Source organism: Phyllobates terribilis, unplaced genomic scaffold, assembly GCF_046119375.1.
Source record: "Phyllobates terribilis strain yellow unplaced genomic scaffold, ASM4611937v1 Scaffold_4__5_contigs__length_816908805, whole genome shotgun sequence".
In the NCBI taxonomy this organism is placed as follows: Eukaryota; Metazoa; Chordata; class Amphibia; order Anura; family Dendrobatidae; genus Phyllobates; species Phyllobates terribilis.
In genome coordinates, this window is record NW_027362764.1 from 670,282,178 (window position 1) to 670,303,792 (window position 21,615).

The 21,615-nt window shown below is 39.6% G+C and overlaps 1 protein-coding gene across 4 annotated transcripts in view; it reads left to right on the forward strand.

Moving 5' to 3' along the window:
- Positions 1-21,615, forward strand: part of RALYL (RALY RNA binding protein like) — an 897,462-nt gene that overhangs the window by 291,823 nt on the left and 584,024 nt on the right. For all 4 annotated transcript variants that reach the window (XM_073679515.1, XM_073679514.1, XM_073679512.1 and 1 more), the window contains exon 2: positions 5,709-5,794. The gene's annotated coding sequence lies outside the window, so the exon portion shown is untranslated. The remainder of the gene's footprint in view (positions 1-5,708; positions 5,795-21,615) is intronic.

Here is a 21,615-nt window from a genome sequence, read left to right on the forward strand (position 1 = left end):
GTTTGTAGGAATTAGTAAAGTATAAATCTGCACAGAATCCGTACCCTCCGTAGGAAAACAATTTCATCATTCAATAAATTAAAATAATACGCAGCAAATAGAATATTCCTTCTTATGGCAAGATTTCAAATATAAGGATTATGGAAATTCATTCCAATTCCGAGGCATTCATCAATGGCAGCTTCCGACAGGGAACCGCAATTGTTCTCTTGCCTCGTGTTGCACTGGAAAATATAGGAAATGTGTTCTCATTGTAGAGAACCAAATATTTAACTTAAGACACATACCCAGCGGATATTTATTATGCAGAAATTATGCTGCGGAAGCTGAATTCCGAAACATCGAGAATTTATATATTTATACAATTCACCTTTATGACTGGCCATAATGATGTCAATGATCACTATGCAAATGTATGTGTGCCGGATGCAAATGTAGCGCTGTGTTTTCTGAATATATCTTCTTGTAATAAATACTGTCCTCTGGATTTTATGGTAATTTCTTGCCCTGACTTACAGTATTTTTATTTATCTTAATTAGTTGCTTTCTGAAAATTTTGAGACACTTTCAAGGACTATGTACCATGGATCCCAAGTTAAGCCCATTTGTAAAAATACCTACTTGTAACATACTATATTATAATATTATTAACCTGAACATGAAAAGTTATATTTACAGTTTCCACATTTATTTTCTTTTTGCATTGTTGAACCTCCACCACGAACCCTTCCCCAACCCGGCTCCCCACCCTAAAAAAGATTGTATTTTTAGAAATTTTTAGATGTGTGGGAACATCTTTAAAATTGCAATAAATTATGAATACATTATGGGTAATTACTTTTTATCGCTAAACTAATCAGGGTAGTTGGTGATGGGGTTACTTCTTAGTTATTTTATGTACCCTGTGGGATGTGTTTAGCAAGTACTGTAAAGGATCCACACTTTCAGGGTAGGGTCACATGAGCATATTTTCTCTCCTCTGAGAGAATCAAATAGATTATGGTAATGACATTCCGATCTAACTTTGATCCGGTTTTGATCTGAGTGTCAGATTAGTGTGATCCGATTCTCTTGGATAAGAGAACCATATCACAGGTGAGGAGAATATGGAGAGCAAAATTTCCCTTTATACCCGAAGGTGGTTTGCACGTTAATGACCAGGCTAATTTTTACAATTCTGACCACTGTCACTTTATGAGGTAATAACTGTGGAACGCTTCAACGGATCCCCCTGATTCTGAGATAGTTTTTTCGTGACATATTATACTTCATGATAGTGGTAAAAATTTATTCGATATGACTTACGTTTATATGTGAAAAAATCAGATATTTGGCAAAAATGTTGCAATTTTCAAAATTTGAATTTTCATGCTCTTAAATCAGAGAGATATGTCACACAAAATAGTTAATAAATAACATTTCCCACATGTCTACTTTACATCAGCACAATTTTTGAACCAACATTTTTTTTTGTTAGGAAGTTATAAGGATTAAAAGTTGACCAGCGATTTTTCATTTTTCCAACAAAATTTACAAAACCATTTTTTTAGGGACCATATCACATTTGAATTGACTTTAAGGGGCCTTTATGACAGAATATACCCAAAAGTGACACCATTCTAAAAACTGCACCCCTCAAGGTGCTGAAAACCACATTGAAGAAGTTTATTAACCCTTCAGGTGCTTCACAGGAATTTTTGGAATGTGGAAGAAAAAAATGAACATTTAACTTTTTTTCAAAAAATGTTAGTTTAGACCCAAATTTTTTTTATTTTTGCAGCAGGAAAAAATGGAGCCCACAATTTCTTGTGCAATTTCTCCTGAGCATTCCAATACCCCATATGTGGGGAAAAAACACTGTTTGGGCGCACGGCAGGGTTCGGAGGGGAAGGAGCGCCATTTGACTTTTTAAATGCAAAATTTGTTTGAATAATTAGCGGATGCCATTTCGAGTTTGTGGAGACCCTGATGTGCCTAAACAGTGGAAGCAACCAACAAGTGACACCATTTTGAAAACTAGACCCATCAGGGAACTTATCTAGATGTGTGGTGAACACCTTGAACCCCCAGGTGCTTCGCAGAATTTTATAACATTGAGCCGTAAAAATAAAATTTTAAAATTTTTCCCACAAAAATGTTTTTCAGCCCCCAATTTTGCAGTTTCATAAGGGTAACAGGAGAAATTGCAATGTACAATTTGCTGTGCAATTTCTCCTGAGCAAGCCGATACCACATGTGTGGGAGAAAACCACTGTTTGGGCGCACGGCAGGGTTCGGAAGGGAAGGAGCACCATTTGACTTTTTGAATGTAAAATTTGTTTGAATAATTAGCGGATGCCATGTCGCGTTTTGGGAGCCCCTGATGTGCCTAAACAGTGGAAAACGCCCACAACTGACCCCATTTTGGAAACTAGACCCCTCAGGGAACTTATCTAGATGTATGGTGAGCACCCTGAACCCCCAGGTGCTTCACAGAAATTTATAACGTAGAGTCGTGAAAATAAAAAAATCAAACTTTTTCCAAAAAAAATTATCTTTTAGCCCCAAATTTTTTAATTTCACAAGGGTAAGAGGAGAAATTGGACCCCAAAAACTGTTATGCAATTTCTCCTGAGTACGCCGATACCCAATAAGTGGGGAAAATGCATAGTTTGGGCCCTCGGCAGGGTTCCGAAGGGATGGAGCACTGTGAGACTTTTTGAACGCAAAATTGACTGGAATCGAGAGCGGATGCCATGTCGCGTTTGAAGAGTCCCTTATGCACCTAAACAGTGGAAACCCCCCACCAGTGACCCCATTTTGGAAAATCGACCCCTCAAGGATTTTTATAAAGGGGTATAGTGAACATTTTGAACCCAGAGGTACGATAAAGTATTGGATAACATTAGGTCATCATATTGAATAAGTTGTCATTAGTCTTGAGCGCAAGTGCTCACTACTTGAGTTTGCATCGGTACTCGGGTATGCACCATGTATTGCGGATGCTCAAGCCCATCCCACATGTTTCACGGTTATTAGACAACAAACAAACAACATGAAGAGATCGCTCGTGCATAGCAGGCAATCCCCGTGAGGTTTTTTTGGATGTATGACAGTCGCGAAACATATGGGGAGGAGACTCGAGCATGTCACTCGAGCACTCGCGATACTCGATGCATACCTGAGCACCCGATGCAAACTCAAGTAGCGAGCACTTACGCTCAACACTAGTCGCCATATTGTCATCATTTTTTAAAAAAAAAAAAATCCCATCCCCAACACTACCCTAACCCCAACCCTAGCACAACCCTAACCCTAGCACAACCATAACCCTAACCCAAGCACAACCCTAGCACAACTCTAACCCTAGAACAACCCTAACTTTAACCCTAACCCTAGCACAACCCTAACCCTAGCACAACCATAGCACAACTCAAACCCTAGCACAACCCTAACTTTAACCCTAAACCTAGCACAACCCTAACCCTAGCACAACCTTAACTCTAACCCTAGCAAAACCCTAACCCTAGCACAACCCTGACTTTAGCACAACCCTAACCATAGCACAACCCTAACCCTAGCATAAGTGATTAGACGACTTTATTCTTAAGGTCGGTGCGATTACAGCGATACCAGATTCATATCGGGTTTTTATGATTGACAGCTGTCACACACTAAAAAACCCTTTTTTGCAAAGATATATTTTGAGAGCTATAATTTTCCTATATTTCGGCCGACAGAGTCATGTTGGGCTTGTTTTTTGGGGGACAAGTTGACGTTTTTACTGGCACCGTTTTCGGGCATGTGACATTATTTGATCGCTTTCTATTCCGATTTTTGGGAGGCAGAATAAACAAAAACCAACAGTTCAGGAATTGTTTTTTTTTTATGTCGTTCCGCGTGAGGTAAAATTGATAAGGCAGCTTTATTCTTTAGGTCAGTGCGTTTACAGCAGTACCACATTTATATCTTTTTTATGTTTTGGCGCTTTTACACAATAAAAGCTATGTTATAGAAAGGTATCACTTTATTCTGAGAGCCATAACTTTTTTATTTTTGAGCTGATTGAGCTGTATGGTGGCTTATTTTCAGAGGGACAAGATGAAATTATCAGCGGTACCATTTTTATTTACATTTGTCTTTTTGATCGCGTTTTATTCCATTTTTTGTTTGGAGGTATGATGATAAAGCATCGTTTTTTGCTTCGTTTTTTATTTTTTTTTTTTACCGTGTTAACTAAAGGGGTTAACTAGTGGGACAGTTTTATAGGTCAGGTCGTTATGGACACGGCGATACCAAATATGTATACGTTTATTGTTTTGTTTTTTTCCCATAATACTTATTTGTGGGTACAGTATATTTTTATTTATTTTTTTATTATTTTTTTTTACATTTTTACAATTTTTTTTTCACTTTCTGATACTTTTTCTTACTTTTACACTTTGTCCCACTATGGGACTTTCACTTTCTGCAGTCTGATCGCCTGTATAGCATAGAGATGCAGATGCATCTCGATGCTATCCTGGCTGTCAGCACTGCACAAGCAGAAGTTACTTTGATAGCACACTGCGCATGATCAAAGTAACTTCCTGCTGTCTGGTGACCCAGATGTTGTCATGAGGACATCGAGTCACAATGACAATTACCGGGACCCAGCAGACACATCGTGGGACACCAGAGAAGAGGTAAGTAAGCGGCGCTTACCTCCCCTTGCTCCCGGAATGCTGAGATCGACTTTGATCGCAGCATTTCGGGGGTTAATGCGTCAGTAGCAGTGCTTGACCACTGCTGGCACATAGCACCAGAGGTCAGCTGTGGGAATCAGCTGACACCCGGCCGCGATTGCCCCGCACCTTGTGTGCGGGCGCGATCCCATGATGCATAATAGTACGTACCTGGTCCAATAGGCCCGGGCCAGTGTGACGTACTATTACTGATCACATCAGAAAGGGGTTAAAATATAGGACCATAAAGATGTGAGTGAGGTAGGTGGTAGCTGGCGACCCTTCCTACTTGACTTTCAACCAAGGTTGTGGAGTTGGTAAGCCAAACCTCCAATTCTAACTCAAACTCCTTAATTTCCCTGACTCTGACTCCCTCATGCATGGCTCATTTTTAAGTGATAAATTTACTGTAGTAAAATGGTAACACTAGGCATTTTATTACCATTATGATACAATAATCAAGCTATTTCTTGTTCACTCTAACAGATCTGAGATGAGATCAGACATTCCTTCCCAGTGCCTTTTAACTATGATCTGTAGAGGAGGAGCTTCACTACTGAGCATGTACATAAAGTGCAGCACAGATTCATCTCAACTAAAAGCCGAGGTCATTAGATCAGGAATAGAACGGACATTTATAGGAAATTTCATAACTTTCTCAAATTTATAATGAAAAAATATTCAGCACATACTGCATTGAACTACTGTACCTAATTTATTATATTATAAAATGGACACCAACTCCACTACTCCGAGTCTAACGCCACTGTACTCATTTCAATTAAATAAATATGAGTATGTTTGGGATAAAAATACATGAAAAAAATGAGTGAGAATTTAAGGATCGATCGTTAATTTCTTGTACTATACACAGTGGTATGTTTACAGTCGATTGTACAGTATCTTGAGGCATGGGTCGTAATAACGTTATCAGAATGTATTTGATTTATGAACATTTGTTCATTGTATGGGTTATAACTAATTCTAAAATATCATTTTTTACAGGTTATTTGGGACGTAGAGACAAACTATTGTTGAATTAAACTGGATTCTCGAGTGAAAAAGTTATAACAAGTGGGGATTTCAAAAAGGTAAGTGATCAAATCATATAAACTATTATATATGTGATAGTGTCAGACATTGAGTTATAAAGGACAACTGAAGACATTGAAATTTCTTTAGCATTGGTAAAAAATAAGATCACAATGTAAATATGAAGCAAAAGGTACTTTTCTAACCTGATCCCAAGTGATTTTAGTAATAAGTGACTCTTTAAGTCCATTATGACCATTTAATTACAATATTTCATAATATACTTGTAAAAATATCATGTTCAGTTTTTCCCATTTACAGAACCCCTTGTTCTGGATAGACTATTATGAATTGACCCACGGTTTGCTGATTAAGCAAGTGCTGGGCTAAAATCCTAAAACAATGTCGTTCACTTTGAAACACATTGATTTTCAATTTACATTACATTGTTAGAATTGATATTATGGTATTGAGCTGCTCCGCTAAGTAGATGCTCATTGCCAGATTGGCATCTGTGTAATGGATCATTTTACAAGTTTTAAATACAATTTATTCAGAGGGTAAAAGTTAAACAAGATAACTTATTGGTATGGACTCAACTTTTAGACTCTGAAATTATTTTTTTTAAGATGCATTTGACATCTCACAGTTGATTCATCATTGTTCTTCTGCTGTCAATGTATTCATTGTATTGATACGGCGCCAGCATATTTGGTACCAAGCTCTGTACATACAGTAGAATCACATGGACTACTGAATCCATTTGAGATCAAACCCTATCTCTTATCTTTAAATGGGTCCTCCGAGAATGAATTATATCAGAGATGTCTTTTTATGTTAAACTCCCGAGACCTGGGACTCAACTGACAAGAGTTGTATCACACATACCTTAATCGGCCGGCCGGGAGCACAGCTTTCATATGTGAAGAAATATATCTCTTCTTCACTCAGCACAAAGGTGGGTTATCTCCAGCTTCATCCTCCTCAATGGTTATTTTTTTTCCAGTTGGACTCAGTCAGTCTCTGTGCACTGCTATAAAGCTGTGAGACTGATGGAGGAGGAGAAGGAGGATGAAGCTGGAGATTTCCTTGCTGAGCACAACTTGTGTTAAAATTTATTTCTTCACATATTGCAGCCGTGTTCATGGAGTATGTTCAATACTGCTCTTGTCAGTTGAGACACACATCTCGAGAGATGTATGTCTTCAGTTTGCAGCCTGTACAGACACGTGACTAGGACCGGCTAAAGTTTGAATTGCTGTTCATCAGGGAGTCCATTTTATCTTATTCTTGGAGAACCCCTTTAACTGACCATCGCATGCTGTTGAGTTCTAAAATAAAAATGGGATGAAAGGAAAATGTCCAGTCTGCATACATAGATCATCATCTGGTCAATTGAAATCTGTTGACTAGTTAAAGGGAATCTGTCACCATGATATAATCCTCTGCTCTTTCTTGGATTTTCAGTCAAGCGGGCATTTCTATTAGAAAGGTGGCATTCCAACATCTGTATAAATCGGTCCGAGATCAGATCGCAATGCACCGATTGACCGTGGCGCTCTCAACCTCAGCGTGAAAGCCTCATAGAAATACCTGAAGCTGTCACGCTTGTTTTTTTTGTATAATTGTGCATACAGAGATAGCTGTCAGCCTATAGAATAACAAAGTCCGTAATAAGGCTTACCATGTCTCTGTTTACACCATTCACCAGATTTGTAGGTGCTTGTGCCGTCAAAGACCACCAACACTCACTGTAGATTTCGTAGGGGAGAATGGTACATTCACATTGCTGAAAATGTCAAATCTTCTTTATTAGAATTCCATTAAAAAGATGTAAGAGATATTCACTATGAATAACATACTGATGTGTCTCTGGCAGATAAAGAGCCCCTAGTCATCATCTCAGTTAAAGCGCCCCTGGTCATAGTCTGACTATGACTAAGGGCGCTTTTTCTACCAGAGACGCGTCAGTCTGTTACTCACGGTGAATATCTCTTACGTCTTTTTAATGGAATTCTAATAAAGAAGATTTGACATTTTCAGCAATGTGAATGTGCCATTCTCCCTTAGTAAATCTACAAAGCTGTCAGTCATTGATATGACCGCCCCCTGGAACAAAAATCCACAAAAGAGCAGCGGTTTAAATGGTTAAAGCACCTGTTATTTACGTTTTTTTTACAAAACTATACATTAATCTATTCCGCATCCCCTACTCTATAACATGGTGGCTGCAGATTGGACAACATTTTCATGGTGACAGGTTCCCTTTAATCTACTTGGCCGTCCTGGTGAGAATACTACTATTGCTAATCATCACTTGTGAAGAATTACAATCTGTATTTTATGATTTCCTACTGAGTATGATCAATTAAGCATTTATTTAACATGATCCGCCACCCCCTTATTAAATATGACTAAAAATGTCTAAGGGATAGTCACTATACCTAATGGCCTCTATTCTGCTGCCACTCTTTCTGTATCTGTGATAGGTACTCTATGTGTCAGTATGGCTGTTACAGAGGCAAGGATGCTGTGACAAGTGTGGACCATGCCTTCTCTGTCATTTCTTTGCAATGGGATGGAGAAAGCAACACTGTTATCAGCGCTGGTCCATCCCACACCAATAAAAAACAGTGAAGGCGTGGTTCAGACTTGCCACTTGCCATTTTGGTCAGAAAGAGATGGAGCACTGTTCGAAGACATGGAAGGAGTGGTGGCAGGATGGATTCCCATGGGTATAATGGCTGCAAATTAGAAATTTATGGTCACATTTAATATGGGGGGTGGAGGGTTGCTTTCAGCAAATTCAACAGTATTGCCTGTTTAAAGCCCCTACACTCTAATTTGTTAATGCACTTATGTTTTACTGTTCGTTTTACCAATTATTGGATGGTCAGCCTCTATGTATAATTTATGATGGGTTTGACAGTGTTGTGTGCATTTGTGGTAATGTGCGGATGTGGGTCTGCTTCGAGCTGCTATGTCTTTGCTGATTAGGTTGTAAGAGGTTGATATAATTAGTTTACATGGAGTGTCACTGGGGTTCTGGGTATTGTTGCAGAGGGCATTTGTAGAAGGTTGGGGCTCAGTATCCTGTGTAACCAGTGACTTGTAGCTGGGAATGCATATGATCAGCAGTTTCAGTGCTCCGTCCCAGGCTATATCAAGGAGAAACCATTTCATCTGTGATTTTCCCTGGTGGCGGAATCTGAGTCCATCTGTAAGGAGTGAGTGAGGAAGCTTTATGGTTGAGGGAGTGGAGGATTGTCTAGAGACCTGCCATGATGTCTCAGTGAGATGGAGATGAAGCTGTGAGGGAAGGTGAGGTGAACCAGACATCTAAGCAAGTGAGTGTAATGCCAAGAGTGTAATGAGTGACTGAAGAGCGGAAAAGCCAGATGAGCGGAGTCTTCACCCAGTAGAGACCATACTGGAAGTGTTGAAGTGTACCATTGCTGGAAATGAGAGCCTGGTTTAGGCAGTACTAAAAGTGAGATCCTAAAGTGAACTGTGACCAAACAAGGATATCTGCTTTACAATCAGAGGTCTTAGTCATCAGTTAGTTCCGGGTGGAGGGTGAGGCCAAAGAAGGACTGAGCACATTGAGTAAAGGTCCCGTCACACTTAGCGACGCTGCAACGATCCCGACAACGATACGACCTGTCAGGGATAGTTGCTGCGTCGCTATGTGGTCACTGGTGAGCTGTCAAACAGGCAGGCTCACCAACGATCAGGGGAGCAGCGACATTGTGGAAAGAATCTTTCCACGATGTCCTGCTCCTGGTTACGAGCCTGCTGAAGCAGGAGCAGGCTGGTAACTATGGTAAACATCGGGTTACTAGGGGCACACGCGCTCCTAGTAACCCGTTGTTTATCATGGTTACCACTCTGCTACAGTGAGCGGGAGGTAACCGCTCACTTTAGCAGGCTCGTAACCATGATAAACAACGGATTACTAGGAGCGCGTGTGCCCCTAGTAACCCGATATTTATCATGGTTACCAGCCTGATCGCTGCTCCCGCTGGTCACACACAGCGATGTGTGCTGACCAGCGGGAGAGCAACGACCAAAAAATGGTCCAGGACACTTTGCAGCGATCAGCGACCTCACAGCAGGGGCCTGATCGTTGCAAAGTGTCACACATAGCGACATCGTTGGTGAGGTCGCTGTTGCGTCACCAAAACCGTGACACAGCAGCGATCTCGCTAGCGATCTCGCTATGTGAGACGGGGGCTTTAGACACAGTCCTGCAAAGAAGTTGTAAAAAGTTTTTTTTTGCAACATTAACATGACTGTGCTTTGTGAGAAAGGGAAAGTTTTCCCATTGTTGAAAAACTTTTTTGTGTTATGCATCTGTGTTGTCCTGGGAAGAGAATCACCAATGCCTTGGCTGGACAGCCTAAGTTCTTTAAGAGACCACCACCCATTATCCTCAGGTTCCCTAAAAAGCAAATATTGTAGAACCTGTACAAATTCTTAGCATTCATGACAATTAGGAAATGCTGTCAGCCTTGGCTGGATCCTGTCTATCTAGGGGTACATGGTACCTGCATGGGCTACCATGGAACCAGGTTATAGAATGAATGACTCTATTACATGATGAAGACAAGTAGTATTTGAACATTTGGAGAAGTGCTCAGGTTTAAGCCAAGCTCTTGGGATATTTTCTTATCTGTCACTATGTATTCCTAGACACTTTCTTTATCACCACATGTCTTTAAATTGAATTGCACTGGAAATAGAGATCACACTTACTGTTGCTGAGAGCGGCCTGCACTCCTCTGATCTTAGGTGGTGTTAGCTGTATCGTCCATAGATAAATGTAATCATATAGCTAAAATTGCCTATTATTCCAAATCACTCTAAGCCAATAAACAGATTACTCCTCTTCATGCCATTTAATGTGTTATTTATCTGCAGATGATAGAAGCCTTAGCAGGTCTCAAGCAAACTATATTGTATTTTTCCAATAAAAGCAAACCTGCCAAGCTGAACATACTGAAGGCATAAATAATTAATGCCGCATTGTCCGGCATGCTTGTTTATGGATAAATATATGACATTGTATATAGGTTTCCTTTTTTTCTATTCTATCTGTTCAAAGCAACTAAATTGCGGCTGTTTAGTACACGGCTGACTTTTCATGAGCTTGAAAAAGGATTGGTAACCACTTTCACGCCATTATTTTGTATTGTGAAGTACGCATTAAATCTTGATTCAGTCTGCAGTTACTCTATGAATTATTCATTGTTATTACCATTCACATTTGACCATGTGATTTTGTGGGTTTATTGTTAATAGGAACAATTGGTAAATGTTCTGAATTCTAAGTGAATTGCTGACTTGTAGTTATACGCAGCTCCCCGGCAATTGTAACACAACCATACAGCTGCGGAGATCGCCTTCCAGAATGCTATATGCAACTGCGACATTGAATATAACTCGGATCGGATAATGGCATTATTAGGTACCTCTGACCTACATTAGAGCTTAGATACTGTTAGGAATAGCTAATACCTGAGATATTCAAGGCCTTACTAAAACTCCATCTTTACCTATTTCTTAATGGGTCATAAATGTATAATGGGGAAGAGCAGCATCATTCAAAAATACTGTACATGAAAAAATGTGTACAAAATTATGTATTTATTCTCCTGTAATACAGCACAACAACTGTAGCTCTTCCCTAGGCTAATAGTATTATGGGTGCATACATAGACAGTACAGACCAAAAGTTTGGACACACCTTCTCATTTAAAGATTTTTCTGTATTTTCATGACTATGAAAATTGTACATTCACACTGAAGGCATCAAAACTATGAATTAACACATGTGGAATTATATACTTAACAAAAAAGTGTGAAACAACTGAAAATATGTCTTATATTCTAGGTTCTTCAAAGTAGCCACCTTTTGCTTTGATGAATGCTTTGCACACTCTTGGCATTCTCTTGATGAGCTTCAAGAGGTAGTCACCGGAAATGGTCTTCCAACCATCTTGAAGGAGTTCCCAGAGATGCTTAGCACTTGTTGGTCCTTTTGCCTTCACTCTGCGGTCCAGCTCACCCCAAACCATCTCGATTGGGTTCAGGTCTGGTGACTGTGGAGGCCAGGTCATCTAGCGTAGCACCCCATCACTCTCCTTCTTGGTCAAATAGCCCTTACACAGCATGGAGGTGTGTTTGGGGTCATTGTCCTGTTGAAAAATAAATGATGGTCCAACTAAACGCAAACTGGATGGAATAGCATGCGGCTGCAAGTTGCTGTGGTAGCCATGCTGGTTCAGTATGCCTTCAATTTTGAATAAATCCCCAACAGTGTCACCAGCAAAGCACCCCCACACCATCACACCTCCTCCTCCATGCTTCACGGTGGGAACCAGGCATGTAGAGTCCATCCGTTCACCTTTTCTGCATCGCACAAAGACACGGTGGTTGGAACCAAAGATCTCAAATTTGGACTCATCAGACCAAAGCACAGATTTCCACTGGTCTAATGTCCATTCCTTGTGTTCTTTAGCCCAAACAAGTCTCTTCTCCTTGTTGCCTGTCCTTAGCAGTGGTTTCCTAGCAGCTATTTTACCATGAAGTCCTGCTGCACAAAGTCTCCTCTTAACAGTTGTTGAAGAGATGTGTCTGCTGCTAGAACTCTGTGTGGCATTGACCTGGTCTCTAATCTGAGCTGCTGTTAACCTGCGATTTCTGAGGCTGGTGACTCAGATAAACTTATCCTCAGAAGCAAAGGTGACTCTTGGTCTTCCTTTCCTGGAGCGGTCCTCGTGTGAGCCAATTTCTTTGTAGCGCTTGATGGTTTTTGCAACTGCACTTGGGGACACTTTCAAAGTTTTCCCAATTTTTCGGACTGACTGACCTTCATTTCTTAAAGTAATGATGGCCACTTGATTTTCTTTATTTAGCTGCTTTTTTCTTGCCACAACACAACTGATGGTCCAAACCCCATTTATAAGGCAAGAAATCCCACTTATTAAACCGGACAGGGCACACCTGTGAAGAGAAAACCATTTCCGGTGACTACCTCTTGAAGCTCATCAAGAAAATGCCAAGAGTGTGCAAAGCATTCATCAAAGCAAAAGGTGGCTACTTTGAAGAACCTAGAATATAAGACATATTTCAGTTGTTTCACACTTTTTTTGTTAAGTATATAATTCCACATGTGTTAATTCATAGTTTTGATGCCTTCATAGTCAGGAAAATACAGAAAAATCTTTAAATGAGAAGGTGTGTCCAAATTTTTGGTCTGTGCTGTATATTTACACTAATGTTGGATGGCACTGCACATTCATTTTGGTAAAAATGTGTAACTGATGTGAAATTTGTATCTTAAATATCTTGCCCCGAATTTCCTCTTTTAAATTGCCCAAAGTGCATCCAGTACAGAAATGTCTCATTTGTCTTTATGTTATAGCATTGAGGTATATTTAGTAATAGAGGAGGAGTAATAATTATGGAAATTATGGAATTAATTTACAAACAAATGTATTTTGACAAGATGAATTAAGTAGTCAGAAGTGTGGCACATGCCTTAAAGGGAACTTAAAGGAAAAAAAAAGGCTATTAACCAGCAGATATGGGTTTAATCTGCAGGTTAATAGCGTTCTGACTCCGTTTGGCACCAGCATTAGGAGCCCCAATGCCGGGAGGAAATGAATTCTCAGTAGTCTTGCTCTTTTGGTCATAGGAGTGGTATGATTTCAGTCTCCGTTTCTGTGCATAGTGAGAATTCATCCCCCCTACTCTGGAACTCTCTACCCCAACACATCAGACTCTTGCCTACCATGGAAACCTTCAAAAGGAAGCTGAAGACCCACCTCTTCCGACAAGCCTACAACCTGTAGTAACCCTTGCTCCACCACACTGCTGCACGACCAGCTCTACCCTCACCTATGCTATCCTCACCCATCACCTGTAGATTGCGAGCCCTCGCAGGCAGGGTCCTTGCTCCTCCTGTACCAGTCGCCGACTTGTATTGTTCAAAATTATTGTAATTGTTTGTGCCATGGACTAAATGGCGCTATAAATAATAATAATAATAATAATAATAATAGTGAGTGGCAGCTGTAATAGCACTGACTGACAGCCAGCTGTAATGCTGAGCCTGCTGTCAGTTAGTGCCGAGGGTGCGATTATAGCCACCGCTTTCTATACACTGAAGAGTGGCTGAAACCGTACCACAGGATAAGTGATAACTGATAGATCAGTGAGAGTCTGTCCAATCAGCAGAAAGGCGCATTGTTATCCAAGTGAGAATGGAGAGACAGTGCCCATGACGAACCGCCTATGCATTCATTACCCATGGGGCTTCCGTAAAAAGCCGGCTACGAGAAAAAGCCAAGCTCAGCCTTTGGTAATCCCATAGAGATTAGAAGGAGTGGCGGTCCAGCACTGCCAATCCATTCTAACGGATAAAAGTTCCCCACTCTGCCAAGCAGTGGGAGTTCCAGCAGTCAGACATTCGCCGATCTATAAGTTAATACTTATCCTGTGGATAGGTGACAATTTCTCTTCACTGGACATTAAGTATTTTAAAGCTACATTGCTTGAGTGATAATTGAGAGTTTTCTATTATTGGTTTTAAGCAGTGAGAAGAATGCAGGATAGTAACAAATTATCATGTAATGACTGGCTGCCATTTTTCTGAGCCATAAAGAGTAGTGTTGAGCGAGTATGTTCTGTTAACCCTTTCGCCGAGTATGCTCGGGTGAGCACCGAGTAGTTACAGCTGCTCGGTGTTATGTTTAAATCACTCCCGTGTGCATGATTTGCGACTGTTTGTCAGCTTTTTACATGTGAGGAATGATTGTTTCTTTTGCATTCCTCACATGTAATAAAGCTGTCAAAGAGTCGCAAATCATGCACACGGGAATGATTTAAACATAACACCGAGCAGCTGTAACTACTCGGTGCTCGCCCAAGCTTACTCGGCGAAAGGGTTAACAGAACATTTTCGCTCAACACTAGTAAAGAGCCATCACATTACCATTCACCTCTCTGGTCTCTTCACTTTTTACCGTCACCCATCTGCTCCACATCTCTTCTTCTTATCCTCCCTTCTTGCAATAAAATCCCTGGGCCTCTCACACTGAATGGATTTATAATTTGGAGCTGTGTTCTCCAACTCCAGTCCACAAGAGCCACCAACAGATCATGTTTTCAGGATTTCCTTAGTATTTCCCAGGTGTAAATTCCTTCACCTGTGCAATATTAATTAAGGAAATCCTGAAAACATGATCTGTTGGTGGCTCTTGAGGACTGGAGTTGGGGAGCACTGTCTTAGAGCATACCGTTATTAGAGTCATTACATTTATGGAGAATAACTTCTCCACAAATCGAATTTCCAGAGAAAATATGTGTGAAAAGACAAACTCCGCTCATCTCTAGTACTATTCATATTTTTAATATTCATTGTTTAAAAGTGTTCAATGCATGTCACGGTAAAAAGTAAAACATATTGGTGAATAAGCAGAAAAAAAAAGTATTCACTGATAGCGACCAACTAGGTCCCTATTTTCATTTTCCAAAAGGCCTCTAATATAAAAGTTTTCTTGCCCTATTTTTTTATCCATTGACTTTTTTCATCATTGATAAATTGGACACAAGTGCGGCTCATATCAACTTTTTCCAGGCACGGTGACCAGAAGGATAAATGGAACATATCAATCTGATTGCCCTCTTTGGAAAAATAGTTTTTCTAGTTGAGTTAGATTTTGCCATTATTGGAAAGCTGAATCTTGTCGGTAATAAGTTGGCCAGGATTTGCAAAAAGTTAACAAGTAATGGTGTTATACTGGATTTTTTTTCTGAAGTTTAAACATGAGACTCTTGAAGTCATCAATAAAAATAGAAATTGTGATGAGATCCAGAAATAAATTACAACATAAAAACTCCACTAGAAAAATGCTCTAAAGTAATTGAAAAAATAAATCACCTTACATTCCAAGTAATAGAATATGTGTTTGCTAGCAAAGCAAAGCGTATTTGTTTTTCCCTCAGAGAGGAAGTTAAGTGTTTCTAAAAATTGTCCTATTGTTTGTTTAGGCATGATTTCTCAGCCGCTATTATTATTATACCTGGATTCTTTAAACTTGCAGCATTGCAGTCCATCAAATCCAATTTCTATGGAAGTGTGTGTTTGAAAGTTGTTTTCTTGGAAGAAATTGTTATAGTGGCATAAAGATTTCTCAAATATAAATGTCAGTATGAAGGGCTTTGGCAGCAATGTAACAGCGTGATCGCAGTGGAATATATACTAATTAATTGATTACTAATTGCGTCATTCTGTTCTTATTAGCATTGTTTGAAGGCTGAATTATGACTATAAAATAGATGCAACAAATTAATATGCACTATTTGGGGACAGAAGCAGTTTCCAAGCATCTAGCGGGTAGTTTCCAAGCATCTAGCGAAGAACTTGATAAAGAGGTTGTCCACTACTTTACTTGGACAACCCTTTCTCAATCTGAGTGTTTCCCTCTGTTAAAATAAAAACACTTATACTCACCACCCATACCTCTTGTATTGCTCTCCCACAATCATCACACGAGCCCTTCGCTCAGTCCGCATCGGCTTCACTATTGCCGCTGTCGGCAAATCAAGAGGAAGTCAAAGATCAGCCACAGCCCTGACTTCCTGTTGATGATTGATATGAAACACTCAGATTGAGAAGGGGTTATCCTTTAATGTCAACAACTCATCTTTTAAGATAGCCAAAGATATTAGATGTTTTGAACTGTGAAGGTTGAACTTGATGGCAGATCAATGCCTAACCTACCCTGTGACTTAGGGCTCATTCAAACATCAGTTTTTTTCACATGCTAAGTTTCATTAGTGATTTTCATCACTTCCATCTGATTTTTATAAGCGTGTCATTAGAGATTCATCAGTTTTTTTCTAATAGGGAAAAGAAAGTTTCTCTAGCTTCTCCTATTAGTAAAGGAAATAAAAGACAGTACACACATGGCATCCAGGTGTTGTTTGATATTTTCATGGACCCAACACTCAGATCAATATCGGACTTGTCTATTCAACTTTGCACGGACCACTTGATCCAAGGAAAAAAATCGGACATGTACACTACCCCATAGACTATGATAGGTACAGTTGTGCTCAAAAGTTTACATACCCTGGCAGAATTTTTCCTCTGGCCGCTCCAGAACCTTCACTTTGTTCTGCTGTAGCCAATGGCAGGTCAACTTGGCCTTGTTTTTTGGATCGTTGTCATGTTGGAACGTCCAAGTACATCCCATGCGCAGCTTCAGGGCTGATGAGTGCAAATTTGCCTCAAGTATTTGCTGATAACATGCTGCATTCATCTTACCTTCAACTTTTACCAAGTTTCCTGTGCCTTTGTAGCTCACACATCCCCAAAACATCAGCGATCCACCTGCTTTACTGTAGGAATGGTGATCCTTTCGTCATAGGCCTTGTTGAAATCTCTCCAAATGTAAGGTTTATGGTTGTGGCCAAAAAGTTCAATTTTGGTCTCATCACTCCAAATTACCTTGTTCCAGAAGTTTTGAAGCTTGTCTCTGTGCTGTTTGGCGTATTGTAGGCGAGATACTTTGTGGCTTTTGCGCAGTAATGGCTTTCTTCTGGTGACTCGACCATGCAGCCCATTTTTCTTCAAGTGCCTCCTTATTGTTCATCTTGAAACAGCCACACCGCTAGTTTTCAGAGTTCTGAATTTCAGCTGATCTTATTTGTGGGTTTTTCTTTGCATCCGGAACAATTTTCCTGGCAGTTGTGGCCGAAATTTTTGTTGGTTTACCTGACTGTGGTTTGGTTTTTACAGAGCCCCTGATTTTCCATTTGCTAATCATAGTTTGAACGCTGCTGACTGGCATTATCAATTCCTTGGATATCTTTTTGTATCCCTTTCCTGTGTTATACAGTTCAACTATCTTTTCCCATAGATCCGTTGACAATTCTTTTGCTTTCCCCATGACTCCAGAAATGTCAGTGGCTGGATGAAAGATGCAAGAGTCTGTCTGGATCCCAGAAACTCACTCAGCTTTTATGCACACACACTGATTACAAGCAAACAGGTAACAGGTGAGGATGTTATCTTTAGTAGCCATTCAAACCCAATTGTGTCAAATTCTGAGCATGTTATCAGGCCATAATCACCAGGGTACTTTTGATCAGGGTCATCTGGATGTTTTTGGTTGTCATTAAGATTTAAAAAGAGAAAACACAGTAGTTTGACAATAAATGGCTTCACCCAACCAATAAACATGAGTGGAGAGAAAAGTTTTTTGTTATCATTCGTATTCTCTGAAATACGGCCAAGAAAGCAAAAATCCTGCCGGGGTATGTAAATTTTTGAGCACAACTGTATGAGTGCTATCAGTGAAAATTAATGTGTGAATGAGCCCCAAGGCTTTGCTTCTATTAGGTATGTGTTCATACATCACAAATTAATTTCTATGGATTGCTAATGACTGCAATAAAACTAGCTAGAAAAAAAATCCAACTTAGCAGATATTTTCTGTTGGTGTCTGCCATACTCTATCATGTTACATAAAAGACGTGGACAATCGGCACAAAATAATCTAAATCGGCTTTTTCAGCTGCCTGAAATCTCTGGTGTATGATCAGCTCTAGAGTTGCCAACCACTATCGGGGATGGATTAATTGATACAATGTGAAGAGTAAATGTCGAAAAAATCTTTATGTATGTGCTACAAAAAAAAAATGACCAGCACCTCTTAGCAGAGTAAAGCAAGTGTGAAAAGGTACAAGCTGCTCAGAGTGCATTATGTACAAAAAAAAATACATCAGCCTCTGTAAGTGCTAAGATGTATGCAAACATTGAATATATAAAATTTAGACTGCATTACTAGTGCTAAATAAAATAGATTAAAAAATATACATATATATATATATATATATATATACATATATATATATATATATATACAGTATATATATATATATATTCCTCCTTGTAGGGGGAGTATATACAGAAATATTACCACTCATCTCCAGAAACCCCTGGAAGCAGAGACTGTACTAATGGAGTACATATAAAAAATAGAGTTGACGCAAATTGATTTGCAGGACCTAGTCCATTGGCCATGTGCATAATCTGTGACCATTGAACTTGGGCTCTTACCTCTCGACATCAGTCGATCTTCTTTTGATTAGTCAGACAGTGATGGTATGCCACCAGGCCAACTAATCAAAGTAGAGTTGCGGATGCTGAGAGATAGGAGGAAGTTCTCAGGACTCCTGTCCAGCAGCCATTGAATGCACTAGAGTACAAGGCATACAGACATCATCCCCTTCACTGCCAACCAGGTTCCTTTAAGAAGGGGTTGTGATTGCAGACTTGTGAATCTTCATTCATGTGCACTGCACACTGTGGGGATTATCCGGTACCGACGACGGCAGTAAATGGTCATATGACCACAAGTATACAATTTGCATACTTCCGGCCACATTCCAACTACACTTGCATTGAGTGAGGCTGGATACAGTCTAGTCGGCACGTGATCTCATGTATGCAAATCACAAAATTGCAGTCACATCCCTTCCTCTCCCAGCACTGGCACTGGAGAATCTTCACAGTCCACGCGATGTGAGTATTCACAAGTCTGCAGTCACATATAGTTACTGCAGACTTGTAGTTTTAGATCAGATAACCCCTTTAACTGTTCTATACCTGGATGCTATATAACACTCTTTGCTTGGATGCTAAGTAGCCCTGTATAACTGACAGGTTTACAGCTAATTATTATGTTGATGAATGTTCATATTTATTAGTGGCAGTTCTGTATTACCTGGCTTAAAAAGAACGTCGCCCATGACCCTAATTGCCCTACTCACTGACTTCAAAGTTTTAATCAGAACATTGGATGAATGTAGAGTTAAATAGACAAGATACATTGGGGAATAAAGATAAAATGCAATTTCCTTATATCTGTATCCAAATTTAGTTCACTAATTGGATTAGTCAGTGATAAACAGCAAGAGGCAGCATAATCAAGCCAAGATGGAAAATCTTTATTTCTTTCTGGATGAATCGTATGTAATCTTTATACTAATCCTAACATGTCATAGTTGTAATCTGAGCACTAAAGAGTAGTCAGATTAGGATTCTCTCTCCAATTTAGACCACCTCTCAGCCTCCTGGAGCTTGTACTGCTATAAGTAGTGACTTATAATGTGTTTGCAATTCTGATGCTTTGGCCATACTGGAAATGTTGTAATGTTTGTATTGTGGCTCATCTACAGGAATGAAATTCGTTCCAACTGAGATGATTATATGTAAAAGCCACAGGGACAAGGTTAGCTTATATTTGTAAAATGCACAATTGTACAGCTGTAATTATTGTTATTTCTGTTTATACGTTCCTATAGAATTGCTGTGAATTAAAGTGCTGAACTATGGAAACACTACCTTGCAACCATTTCTTGTAGCATCGTCTAGTTCCTGATACAACAGTCATGGTGTTAGTATTTCCTAATATTTGAAAATCACAATCATCTCTTGATTACACAATTTACATTTCACAATACAAGCAGTGATCATTATTTAAGGGATTCTGTCAACACAGAATGACTGTTCAAGCCAAGCACAGGCAATCGGTGCGACATTTAAGTGCACCTTCCAACCTGCTTGTTTCCCATCTATCTCCGCTCTTCTCTGGCTCTATGAACCCAGAGCCGTCAATCAAAAAATAGGAAAGGGTGGAGATAGAGGGAAAACGAGCAGGTGGGAAGGTGTATATAAATATTTGGATCTTCCTGTACTTGGTTTAAACAGTCATCCTATGCTGAAAGAGTCCCTTTAAATAGATCTCTTAAATTTGATAAAGTTAGAGTACTTCATTTAAAAAAGTCCAAATTCAATTTGCTTTGAACAATTTCACTCATCTCTATTCATTATCACAAAAAAGTGTCCAAAAACAACGGCCTACATTCTGTGCTGCAGCTTCTAAAAATGTACAATTGAAATTATGGTGAACGTTGTAGTGTTTCAATAGCTGGAGAGTCATACCATTTATTAAAGTTAAAATAGCTGTGTCTCTTTCTGTGGCTTTGTACTATGAAGTTCCAGGTGCTCCATGTGACAGAATATGGTGCTCCATACAGCAATGTATTAGGCAGATATTCTGATCTTCAAATAGCGTCTAACTCCGTAATGTACTATTACTTTTCTTCCTGTCTGATTCATAGGAAAATGGAAAGTTCAGTAGGGCATCTTAGAAGTCTATGAGAACTGAATTACATCTCTGTACAACTGGAAGGCCTTAAACTGTGCTAGCTTGAACATAAGCCTCTGTAAAACTGTAGATCTTTCTCCATTTTCTACAATTTGTAAAAAAGTGGATGGTATTAAATGAACATTCTTAGGCTAGATCCAGACATATCAGGTTCATTATTTTTGTGGATATTTACGGATTTCTCCATTAGCAAAAATGAAGATGAAAATTCTCCAATTAAATCAGCGATTAATGTATTGTAAGTATCAAACTATTGACTTTTTAACCTTATTTTTGGAAAGCACAGGAGAATCCACAGTGGCAATTCCAATCCGAAATATGCATTAAAATCTAAGCGAATTCGAGTGGCTTTGTCTTGTGGATTTCCACGTAGGTTGTTTGCCTACTTGCTCTGTATTTCTTCCATGCAAAATCAGTCAAATCAATTTTCGCAAAACTATCTTAGAAAACAATTCAATGCAATTCCTTAGCATAATGTTTAAGGAGTTATTCTCATCGTCTTCACTGTTACAAGTCCGGGTGGTGGAACCTCTGTGCTTCGGTGCAAGGAGGGACCAGAGGGGTGTAACTAAGTGCCTACTTGGCCCGACCAAAGTCACATGGCTGTTTAGTCGACTCCATGAACCAGGGAGGAA